This window comes from Papaver somniferum, chromosome 4, assembly GCF_003573695.1.
Source record: "Papaver somniferum cultivar HN1 chromosome 4, ASM357369v1, whole genome shotgun sequence".
In the NCBI taxonomy this organism is placed as follows: Eukaryota; Viridiplantae; Streptophyta; class Magnoliopsida; order Ranunculales; family Papaveraceae; genus Papaver; species Papaver somniferum.
In genome coordinates this window covers 61,087,805-61,100,603 of record NC_039361.1, presented here as the reverse complement: position 1 = coordinate 61,100,603, position 12,799 = coordinate 61,087,805, and positions in this window count along the sequence as shown.

Sequence of the window (12,799 nt, the reverse complement as noted above, 5' to 3'; positions counted from 1 at the left end):
GGTCTTACACCCGGAAGATTCCGTTTTCATCAGGAGACCTGGAAAACCGAGTAAGTCTTACCTAAACAAAATAAATGGTTTGCTATTTCAAGTTTTCATGGGAATGATGAAACCGATAGCCATGTTGTGTTTCACCCCATCTCATCTACCGACACGCAACGCTCACGGTTCCATGGTTTTCCTGGGATGTTTGCGTCACTTGCAATTGTAACTAATACAACATCATTCCCAAAACAATTTATTCCAAAACAATTCATTCCAAAAGAATAATCCAAAACCCTCAAGGTAACATTTGTCTATCAACCCAAAAATCCAGGAAATCAAAACCATAAACTAGGCGTTTTATTTGCCTTTAAAAAAAAAAAACCTAAAAATAAGAAGTTCAGAAGACAGAAATACATTCAAGGAAAGTTTTTCAACAATGGCTTGCTCTTCTTAGCAAGAGCCTCCTTCGTGCTTTGGAGAGTCTCCCTCTTCAACTTCAGTTTTCTGGACAATTTTTCGACTTCCGCTTCCTGCTTCTTTACCATATCCGCAGAAGGACCTTCGGCTGTTTCGACCAGCAACTTTTCAACCTCAGATAAACCTTCAACGAACCAAGGAACATTAAACTCGAAGATTACACACATGTTACGATGGATCCTCCAGCTCGAGATTATATCCTCAGAAAAAGTATTACCGGTCACTTTGCATATGTCGTCAATCGAAGACAAAGCTTCCTCCACACGCTTAACCAACGCAAATCGACTAGTAAACTTCTTGGTCGTGGCTATATGTCCGTAGATTTCCCATATATTGGTGTATAGCACCGCATGTTTGGCCGGCACGCTAAATCCCCCGTTCAACACATAATCCGGATAAGGAACCAGCTATGGAGGATTGAAAGTGGCGCCCGCGTCTACATCAACAACCGACAAGGGATTCCTAACGACAATTGCACCTGCGGCCACTGGAGTACTCTCCATTGTCTGAGTCACAACGACGTTTTCATCTCGATCAACATCCATTCCAAAGTCGCCTGGTGCGGCTTCCACAATTGGAGACAAAGCTGTATCACCACCAGTCTCCGTCTCAGGGCCATCTTCAGAAACGGTTTCCCCCTATGACATCACGGATTAGATATTTTCCAAAGAGAAAAAAAAATGCGGGAGACTCACTGATTCGCTTTCAGACTGGTTAGAGGAAGATTCAGCACTGCTGTCGGAAGAACTACTCTCACCATCATTGAACTCTGAGCTTTCATCCTTCTCGGATTCCCCATCGCTACGGATAGGCTCAGCACCGCCACCCTCCGTCTCGAGAAGCGATGTTTTTTGACTGCTTGCAAGTTTGGCAAAGGCGTTCAAGCTGCTGAGACCCTAGGCAAGATACAATGACGGATACTCAGGAAAGAGACAAGACAAATACCAATCTTAACTCAACCAAATTCAAGGTTTCTCATCTACATATTCAAGAGAATTCAAATAGGAAGAGAATTCAAAAAGAATGAGGTTAATCCGAGTTCGGACGAAGAGTTTACGGCCAAAACAAGTTTACCGAAAATCGACGTCTACAGCCAAGTATTCATACGGGTTTGCAAACGAATTTTCATGAACTAAGGCATTATGCAAACGATTATGCGTACTAAAACCCCTGGATTTAGATTTTAAATGATGTTATGCATACTTGGTAGGTGTACCATGAAGTTCAAACATCCGGAACTACTATTTTCAAACCTAAACGTTTAAGAACCTTAAACACAGATCAAGTTAGGTAGAAATTGTTAGATCATTGCTCGGTCGAACTCGTATGCGTTGTTATATCAAGCATGTTTGTCAATGTTAGTGATCAAAACTATAAGTCTTTATTTCTAGTCTATTATGGCTAAGTCTCGGACTAGGATAAAAAGTGTAGTTGAGCTCAAGGACTTCATGGCGATTCATCATACAAGAAGAAGAACTACTCAAGAAACCGGTGGAACTTCTCGACAAAAAGGTATGTGAAGACTTGAACTTATCTGTCACTCAAAAGTCTATCTACTCTATCTCCTACTCTTTGAGACAAGAAGTCGTATGTTATATATATAAACTTGGATTATACACATTTGGTATTTCGAGCCGAGTATACCTCGCCTATCTATATCTCGAAATATGTGTTGGTAATATTTTTGCTTCGATCAAGTTTTTCTTTACCTAGTGACGAAAATCATGAAATGTTTCAATCACTTTGAAAATTACTTTGACGAGAGATGGTGTAACAACTATATAACGTCCTCTAATAATGTTTCAATGATTGAAATGAGAGTTTAGATAACATAACCAATGGTGGACATAAGCATTGTTGTGGAAACACATTTATGTATAAGTCCTATTCCTTGAACCAAAGTTTGCGAACTTTGTTGATCAAGAGAACCGGAAGATTGGCATGAGCCAAGTCCGCGAACTGCCGAAGTTCTCAAAGCCGAGAATTTCTGCTGGAGTTGACAAACCACTTGCATGAAATTCTCTGCAGTTTCCAGCACCTAATTTCAGGATTGGCTCTACCCCATTTGTATATAACTTGAAATGGGGCAAGTAACAGGTTGATTTTTGTTTTAATCTCTCTTTTCTTATGTTTTTGTGATAAGAGCTTTTCAGTAGGTACTTCTTATTTTGTTGTTTGTACCTTTAAAGAAATCCCACTCCTCAAATGGGTCAGGTTCGTGCACAGGTCAAATCCCACGTAGGGTATATAAAAGAAGTTCGCGGACGTCTTCATCTTCTCAAACAGTCCGCGTACGTGAACATCTAGGGTTTTTTTTTTCCTCCATCAAAGCTTCTTTGGAGAAATCAAAAGGAAGGGTTTTCAAGGCTCACTTAAAGTAAGTATTTTCCTCTTGATCCTTGTTTATTTCTAGATCTATGATGAATTCTATAAACTCAAAAAGGAGTTCAAAAAGCTCAAATTTCCCTAGCATGAATCTTCTAGAATTAGATTTGCGAATGAGTCTTGTGATAGGGTGTTTGATAAGATTGCCTCAAAAGGGTTCATTCTAGAAAAGAGATTGGATTTCTCTAGTGGGCATGAAGAGGATTTGGCTTGCTTTAAAAAATTCAAGCTTGGAAATATTTTTGATGGTCTTGGTGAAGGATTTGATTCTCTCACAAAGATTTTCTATGCCAACATTCATGTTGTTGATTACAACAAGATGGAATTCAAATCCATAATTGGTAGAGAAAGGTTTCTTGTTGATAGAGAATTAATTTCAAGGATTACCAAAATATCGTTGTGGAACGTACGACTTCCTAGACCAAGTCATGAACGTCCGTCGTGTGATGATATCTCAATTGGACTTTGTGGCAAGAAGGTTGTTTGGAGTCAAGGAAAGTTCCCTACTAATGATCTTAGTATTGCGTTATTGGCTTTTGGAAAACTTAGTATCCCCAACCTTTGTCCCTCCACAATTGAAAATTCTTGGTGGAGTCATGAGTTTGCGAAATTTGTCTATTTCCTTGAATCGGGTATTCCAAGTTTCGATATTTGTGGTTTCATTATCTTTCAAATGATTTCGATGACTTCACCCGTCAAGACGTTAGGTTACCCTTGCTTGATTAGTAAAACCTGTCGTGACCGTGGGTTTGATTCAATTGGCAACTCTCTTGGGGTTCCCAAACCAGTTTGTTCGTGTACCTTCAGGCGCATAAGGGAAAACGCTTGCAAGCGAAAAAAAATCACTTCTCTTGATTTCAGTGACCCCACCACCGTGAGCCTTCTTCAAAAAATTCATAAAGGTGTGTGTAAGGTTGATTCAAGGGTGAAGTGTGTCCAAAAACAACTGTCTTTGGTTGCAACAAAGTTTCCCGAGCTCAAGGAAGATTTGAACGCAATTCAAACATCTTGGAGTGTCTCCGAGGAAGAAGAATAGTAATTTGTGTTCATATTGTTGCCTAGTATGTCTTCTTTTTGGTTTAGTTGGAAGAATAACTAGTTCCTTGAATAGCAATGATTGTGACTACACATAGCTATTATGTTTCATCTTTTTTTTTAATAGGTTTATTGGTATTAAATTCTAAAAATATTTGGAGGATGATGTTTTGCAGTATTAATATTTATGATTTGATATATTGCAATTTGTTATGAGATAGGTGTTTACGTCCGCGAACTATGTTTGTCCCACACTTTGTCAAAAGTAAAGTCGTTCGTGTTCGGTATTCACGTACTGGTAAAAGAATGAATGGACTTTTGGAAAATACAAAAGTTAAGCCTGTATTGTCAATTATTTGATGGAAGATAGGTTAAAATCTTTTGTTTCAAGGATTATGTCTATTATTGTCGTTATGCAAATAGTGATTGAAGATAGAATGAATCCTTGTGTATTCCGCAATATTGATCATCCCAGATCCATATTACTGTGAGGCTCCGTAATGTATCTTATGTTGAGCATTATACAACCAAGTTGATTTTCTTAGCTTAGTTGTTGTTCCGTGAGATATGGTATGTCGAGCATATTGAACTAAATTAATCATCTTGTTTGGTTATTTAGTTATTGCTTCATAAGCATTCTAATATCGAGGAAAACAAATGACAATTAAATTGATTACTTTTGTAATTAGTATGGTTGTGTATTTCATTTAGATTAATTATGGGTTCTCTTGTAATTAATCTAGTTGAGTATTTTCGTGACTCCATAAGGTTTTCTTGTGCTGAGTATATGAACGGTTAAGATAACAATTTTCTTATGGTTAACTTAGTCGTAGCTCCATAAGTTATCTTATGTTGAGCACAATCAATTGAATTGATAATTTTTTGTGTTTAATTTGGTTGCGTATTCCGATTAAATTAATCATGGGTTTACTTGTGATTAATTTGATTGAGTTTTTGGATATAGAAAATCATTCTCATGGTTTTTGGTGTCCAATAAAAATCCTTCTTTTCTTTTGAAATTAAGGTCGCTCGTTGTTGTTCTTTCGGGAATGACATCTAATGGGGGAGAGTTCTTTTGAACTTGTGCTGAATGGTCATATCTTGAGGGGTGTGCAGCTGTGGAATTTTAGAGGGTTTATCTTGTATCTTTACACTTCTTGATGAATGCATTTAGATTCGGCTTTATGATTGCATCTAAATTAGTTGGTATGTATTTTTCTTTTAGTCATGAAATGTCTCTTTCGGAAATTTCATTATGATACCCTTCTTGTACTTTTGCCAATTTTATTGACAAAAAGGGGGAGAATTAAAATGTAGTTCACACTACAAATACATATGGTTTTCGGATCATTGTGTAAGGGGGAGTGCTTTCCATGTGATATGGAGTATTGACTAAGGGGGAGTGATACATATCACCATAGTATTATTGTTGAAGTTGTGATACAATTAGACTTTGACACTGTTTAATAATAATATGACACTGCATAACAATAATCGAGACTGATGCTTTCTCATTGTTATAGCTACGGATCTTCAACAACGGTGATTCTAAACTTACAACCTTTGGGATCATTGGAGTACTTGGAAGTGACGAAGATTTCAAGGAATGTTGAAGATTAGACATGTGGAATAAGAGCTACTAAAGTTTGTTTATCATTTTTGTATTTCATATGTATTGATAGTTTTGTCACTAAAATTGACAAAGGGGTAGATTGTTAGAGCATTGCTCGGTCGAACTCGCATGCGTTGCTATCTCAAGCATGTTTGTCAATGTTAGTGATCAAAACTATAAGTCTTGATTTCTAGTCTATTATAGCTAAGTCTCGGACTAGGATAGAAAGTGTAGTTGAGCTAGGATAAGGAGCGCCCAAATTTTTGGCGCCGCCGACGTGGACTTGTCTTTAGGCTAGAGTTTTTAGATTTTTTTTTTTTTAGGTTTTTATTTTATTTGTTCTTCTTTACGTTTTTGGGTTTTTGTCTTTTTCTTACAGAATTCGGAATTTGGAGCGAAAGAAAATTTTGCCAAAGCTTTTGGTGAATACTTAAAGACTTCAAGTGAAAGGCAAAGCGAAAGGAGCGAAAGAAGAAGATCTTTTTTTTTATATAAAAAAAGAAACATTTTTATATTTGTAGATTTTTTTTTTTAGACTTTCTTTTTCTTTTGCACTTTATATTTTTGGACTTTAAATTTTGGGACATTATTTTTTTTAAACCCTACGGAAGGGTAGTTTAAATATAAACTGTTTGCAGAGAAGGACGGTGATTACGATATCACCTCGGCCCCTCGAGTTCGTACATGACATAGGAGTCGTGGCCCGAGTCGACTACAAAGGTTCATCCCCCGTCTGGTACGGGAGGTAAGTTTGTCGAAACACTCACGAATCCCCTGTCAGCGAGTTACTGTCTTCCTTCGTATGCATATATGTTGAGGACTTGAAAACGGCTGCTTTAATTTCCTAGTAAAGGGCAAGGACTGTCCATACAAGATAAGGGTTCGGATTTCATCACCATTCTCTTCTTGGCCGCCTTAGGAAAACGACACCAAACGCGAACCTAAGCCTAAAATTTTGACTAGAACGAGACCGATAGGGTAACGAGCTTAACAGTAAAGTCATTCGAAAAATATTGGTTATTCTTTTAAGCATACTTAGAAGTTCTTGACGGTTTCTGTAAGTTGAATGCGTGACTGCGCCGCCTTGTAATACCGGTGAGGCCTTGGGTATCAAAGCTCCACCGAGCTTCCCTCGCCTCTATTTAACTTACTTTAACTCGGATTGATTCCAGAGGGGTTTGCTTAAATTTTAACGAATTCCCGTTCGAAGGATTAGAAGCTGGTCTAGAAACAATCTAAGTGGATCCATCATGCTTTTTGTTTGCTAGAAATCAGTAGGTTTGCTGTGGTGGAGTCAGCCTTGTTTGTGTTTGCATAGAACATCCCTTCCGTTTTAGGACTTTTCTTTTTGATTTTTTTTTCTAGTGTATGCCCGAAGTTTTTAAACGGGCTTGGAAAAGAAACACTCTAGGTCGTTTGATTAGTGAAAAACCGAGTAGTTCTTCTTGTGAAGACGGGGAGCTCGAAGACTCTTCTTTTGAGAGCACCGTTTTTGGAAACTTCAGTTTTGAGAATCCATCTCTTTGTGAGGAAAGTACCCCTAGTACTCCTAGTCCTTTGGTAGTGCCAGAAATGGCAACTTTGAAAGCTTTGCTAAACCCAACTAGGACCTCTCGTCCGTCTTGTATCAAGTTAGCTGAAACCGAGGCAAATTATGAACTGAAACCTGGGACTTTACAGATGCTCCCAATGTTTTTAGGGAAGGATAATGAGAACCCCTATTTTCATGTTAGGGAATTTGAGGAAGTTTGTAGTACTCTGAAAATTAAAAACCTAAGTGATGATGCGTTGAAACTTAGGTTATTCCCCTTTTTCTTAAAAGATAAAGCCAAATCTTAGATGTATAGTTTGGACTCTGAGTCAATTGAAACCTATGACCAACTTACTTCTGCTTTTATACATAAGTTTTTCCCAATGCATAAAACATCGTCTATTAGGACACAAATATGTACTTTTTGCCAACAAGAGGGAGAATCTTTATATAGGTACTTAGAAAGGTTCAATGACTTGATATCTCAATGTACTCATCATGGTTTGGAGAAGGTTAGGTTAGTTCAGATCCTCTACGAGGGTTTAGATTATTCAACAACAACCATGGTTGAGTCCTTATGCACAGGTGGGTTTAAGAATAAAACTGTTGATGAAGCGATGACATTTTTGAATGAAATCGCCGATAAGACCCAATAATGGGAAAATAGTATGGAACCCCGGAAAACAATTCTTCTAAGTAGAGAAAATGTTAATAAGGTAGAATGATCTTATGAGCCAGATGCCAAAATAGCAGCTATAGCCAAAATATTAGAAGCCTTAGAATTAGGTCATTCTAGTGGTAGTAGTGGAAGAAATGAGCCTTTTTGGGAAGGCCATGTTGTTGAAAAGCAAGCCAATGCTATTTATAACAACATTAGGTTTGATAACCAACAGAAGTTTGACCCATATTCAGTAACCTATAACCCTGGCTGGAGAAACCATCCAAACCTTTCTTGGTCCAAGGGCCAGAATCAAGGTCAGTCTAGTAATGCTCAGGTTACCCCAGGTTTTGGCTATACTAAGAATCCTTCAGCTCCGGCATGGTTTCAGAACCCTTCGGATAAGAAGATTATGAGTTTAGAAGAGTCTCTTGCTTTATTAACTCGTAACACTGTGCAGTTTCAGCAATCTATTGCTCAAGGTTTAGAAGAAAATAAGAGAATAGGTCAGGCTAACTCCCAGGCTATTTCCGAGTTGAAAACCCAGGTTAGTCAGATAAATGAGACATTGAGAGAAGAAGGAAAGTTTCCTAGTCAACCACAACCCAACCCTAGGGGAGTCCATCAAATATCTTTAGATGGTGAGAAATCATCAAACCATGTGAACTCGATAACAACCCTTAGGAGTGGTAAAACGGTAGACATGCCTAGTGGACATACTGTAGTTCCACCTTCTACTTCCCAAGAGGAGCCCGTAAACGAGGAAACTGAAACAGTCTCTAAGGATTCCCAAGAAATTCCTGATAGGTCTACCTTTGTGCCTAGAGCCCCATATCCACATTTGTTAGCCCCAACAAAGAAGGAGTCGACTTTCAACGAGATAATGGAAACATTTAAGCAGGTGAACATCAATTAGGAAGATGCCTGCTTATGCCAAGTTCCTTAAAAATATTTGTACACGAAAGCGTAAGCTTAATGTCCATAAGAAAGCTTTTTTAGCTGGTCAGGTAAGTTCCATTCTTCTGAACCAAACACCCCCTAAGTATAGGGATCCTGGATGCCCCACCATATGTTGTGTGATTGGTAATCACATGGTCTATAAAGCTTTACTTGACTTAGGAGCTAGTGTTAACTTACTCCCGTATCATGTATACACCCAGCTAGGTCTTGGTAAGTTGAAACCGACTAAAATGACACTACAATTAGCTGATAGGTCTGTCAAAGTCCCTCGTGGTGTCATAGAGGATGTTCTTATTGAGGTTGATAAGTTTATTTATCCTCTGGATTTCGTTTTTCTAGACACCCAGCCTGTTCAGGACCTAAGTCGTCAAATCCCAGTGATTTTAGGTCTCCCATTTTTAGCCACAGCTAACGCTGTCATCAACTGTAGGACTGGGATTATGAACATATCCTTTGGTAATATGACCACTGAACTAAATGTCTTTAATGTTACTAGACAACCTTCTGAGAATGATGATTTAGAAGAAATGAATATGATTAGCACTTTAGTTCAGGATAATTGGCTTGACACTTTACTGGTAGATTCTTTAGATGATTTTGAGGAAACCATTCTCTTAGATCAGATATGTGATCAATCTTTAGAAGAAGATCTTGAATATTTTAAAGATTCTATGGACCCAGAAATTCAGGCAATAGTTTTAGGTTTTTCTGAGAATAATGATGACCCTAAGTTTGGGGGTAGCGAACTAGAAGAATCTCTTGAGTATTTTAAGGACTCTGAAGATCCGGAAATTCAAGAAATAGTTAGAGGTTTCTTTGTGAACCCTAAGTTTGGGGGTAGTGATGGTTCTTGTGATTGTATCGTATCCCTAATTAGAGTCCTTAACTTGGGACTCGAGCCTTGTACATCTGAGATATTACTTGAGTCTTTTCAGACTCCGCAACCCGATCCTCCTGATACTGTCCAGGAGGTAACCCAGGTATTAGAGACCCTTTTTTAGGATGAATCTGTTTATCGAGATACACATATGAAGTTCAATTACGCGCCGCAGATAAACCCAGTTGTCTTGACAGAAACCTTAGATGAGGACGTGCTCCTTCTTTTCATTTTTCTGAATCAGTGCAGTTGTCTCATACTGGTGTCAGCTCTATTTGGTCTTATGGACCCACAATTGTTTCGACTATTGATATATGACTTTGGAAGGTGACAATCCTTTTTGAGGTATTTGATGTCTAGCTAAAGACTTTAAATTTAGCATTTCGGTACTCATGCTTACAGTAATATCCTTCCTTATTTCTTTTTCCATCCATCAAGTGGTAACAGTTTCTTATTGTTCATGCTTTTAATTTCATCTTTATAACATTGAGGACAATGTTAGATTTAAGTTTGGGGGTGGGGAAGAAACTTTTTGTTAGCTCTTAGCTGCAACAAATAAACTCCAGAGCCTAGAAATTTATGCTTATTAAGGTTGGCACTAACCAATCTAAGTGGATGGGAACATCTTGGTTGTAGGAGTTGAGGAACCAATCTGATTAGATGGAAACATCTAAAGAGTCTATTCATAAAAGCACAAAGCTCAGGTGTTAGAATTAAAAAAAACATGGTAGTTTCACCATATCTCGTTGAATCCTAATCCTTCTGTTTTTATTTTTTAAATGATTTGGTGGGGCACACGATTCAAGTTGTTACCTTTGCTAGGGTGGAATAGAGTGATTGAGATACCAACAAAAAAAAAAAGAGAAAAAAAAAAAGAAAAAAAGAAGAGAGACCAGACCATTAGACCAACCGGAATAAATTCAATAAAGTCGACCACTGGTGCCCTTGTATATGCCAGTTGTGTTGACCTAGAGTTAGGTTTATCGACCACTGGTCCCCTTGTATATGCCAGATGTGTTGATATTAGTCAGACCGGTATCTCAGTCCATTAAGATAGGTTCACCTTGGCAGAGGCCTTCAGACAGATATGGGAAACACCATTCACTTTTAACCATCTCTTTATCCATATTCTTAATCTTTCCATGTGATTGGTTGACTCTGGTTATGATGTACAAAAACTATCTGAGTAGAGCTCTGTCACTTATATATGAATTTTAGTATGCTGAGTGTAAACTCGTGTACAACAATTGGAATTTCGCATCAGGGTACTTCCTCCTATAGTCAATGATTGTATGCCAACCAAGGAGATTATTTAGTGCCTTCCAAGGTTCTGCGTAGATAGCTAGGGTCTGGAGTAAAGGTTTTGTGGGTACACCTCTGGTAAACCCTCCGGAGACAACACTCCGCCACTAGGGCCACCCAGCGGTTTAACGGCTTGCTGCACGTGCTAAGTGTAGTCATTTTTATTTTCTAGATTTGCTCGAGGACTAGCAAATAATAAGTTTGGGGGTATTTGATAGACACATTTTTGTGTCTACGTTGTCCTTAATTTGATGTATTGTTGGTACTCGATTTTTTGTACTTATTATGGTATTTTATGTGTTTTTAGGTATTTTTGGAAATAAACATTCTTGGAAAAATCGGCTCGAAAAGTCGTCTAAAGCACCGGAAGGAACGTGTTATTCAGACTCTCACTTGTGGATAAGGGGTGCCCAAATGATAAGGGGTACCCAAAGGATATTTGCACCCAAACAGCTGATCAGAGACACCCCTCATGGCATCTTGGGTGCGAATAGCAGATGCCATGAGGGGTGTCTCTTGATCCTTGTTTATTTCTAGATCTATGATGAATTCTAGAAACTCAAAAAGGAGTTCAAAAAGCTCAAATTTCCCTAGCTTGAATTCTCCTAGAATTAGATTTGTGAATGATTCTTGTGATAGGGTGTTTGATAAGATTACCTCAAAAGGGTTCATTCTAGAAAAGATATTGGATTTCTCTAGTGGGCATGAAGAGGATTTGGCTTGCTTTAAAAAATTCAAGCTTGGAAATATTTTTGATGGTCTTGGTGAAGGATTTGATTCTCACACAAAGAATTTCTATGCCAACATTCATGTTGTTGATTACAACAAGATGGAATTCAAATCCATGATTGGTAGAGAAAGGTTTCTTGTTGATAGAGAATTAATTTCAAGGATTACCAAAATACCGTTGGGGAACGTCGGCTTCCTAGACCAAGTCATGAACGTCCTTCGTGTGATGATATCTCAATTGGACTTTGTGGCAAGAAGGTTGTTTGGAGTCAAGGAAAGTTCCCTACTAATGATCTTAGTATTGTGTTATTGGCTTTTGGAAAACTTGGTATCCCCAACCTTTGTCCCTCCACAATTGAAAATTCTTGGTGGAGTCATGAGTTTGCGGAATTGGTCTATTTCCTTGAATCGGGTATTCCAAGTTTGATATTTGTGGTTTCATTATCTTTCAAATGATTTCGATGACTTCACCCGCCAATACGTTAGGTTACCCTTGCTTGATTAGTCAAATCTGTCGTGACCATGGGTTTGATTCAATTGGCAACTCTCTTGGGGTTCCCAAACCAGTTCGTCTGTGTACCTTCAGGAGCATAAGGGAAAATGCTTGCAAGCGACAAAGAATCGCTTCTCTTGATTTCAGTGACCCCACCACCGTGAGCCTTCTTCAAAAAATTCATAAAGTGTGTGTAAGGTTGATTCAAGGGTGAAGTGTGTCCAAGAACAATTGTCTTTGGTTGCAACAAAGTTTCCCGAGCTCAAGGAAGATTTGAAAGCAATTCAAGCATCTTGGAGTATCTCCGATGAGGAAGAAGAAGAGTAATTTGTGTTCATATTGTTTCCTAGTATGTCTTATTTTTGGTTTAGTTGGAAGAATAACTAGTGCCTTGAATAGCAATGATTGTGACTACACATAGCTATTATGTTTCATCTTTTTTGTTTTAGGTTTATTTGTATTAAATTCTAAAAATATTTAGAGGATGATGTTTTGCAGTATTAATCTTTAGGATTTGATATATTGCAATTTGTTATGAGATTGGTGTTTACGTTCGTGAACTATGTTTGTCCCATACCTTGTCAAAAGTAAAGTCGTTCGTGTTCGGTATTCACGTACTTGTAAAAGAATGAATGAATGGACTTTTGGCAAATACAAAAGTTAAGCCTATATTGTCAATTATTTGATGGAATATAGGTTAAAATCTTTTGTTTTCAAGGATTATGTCTATTATTGTCGTTATGCAAATAGTGGTT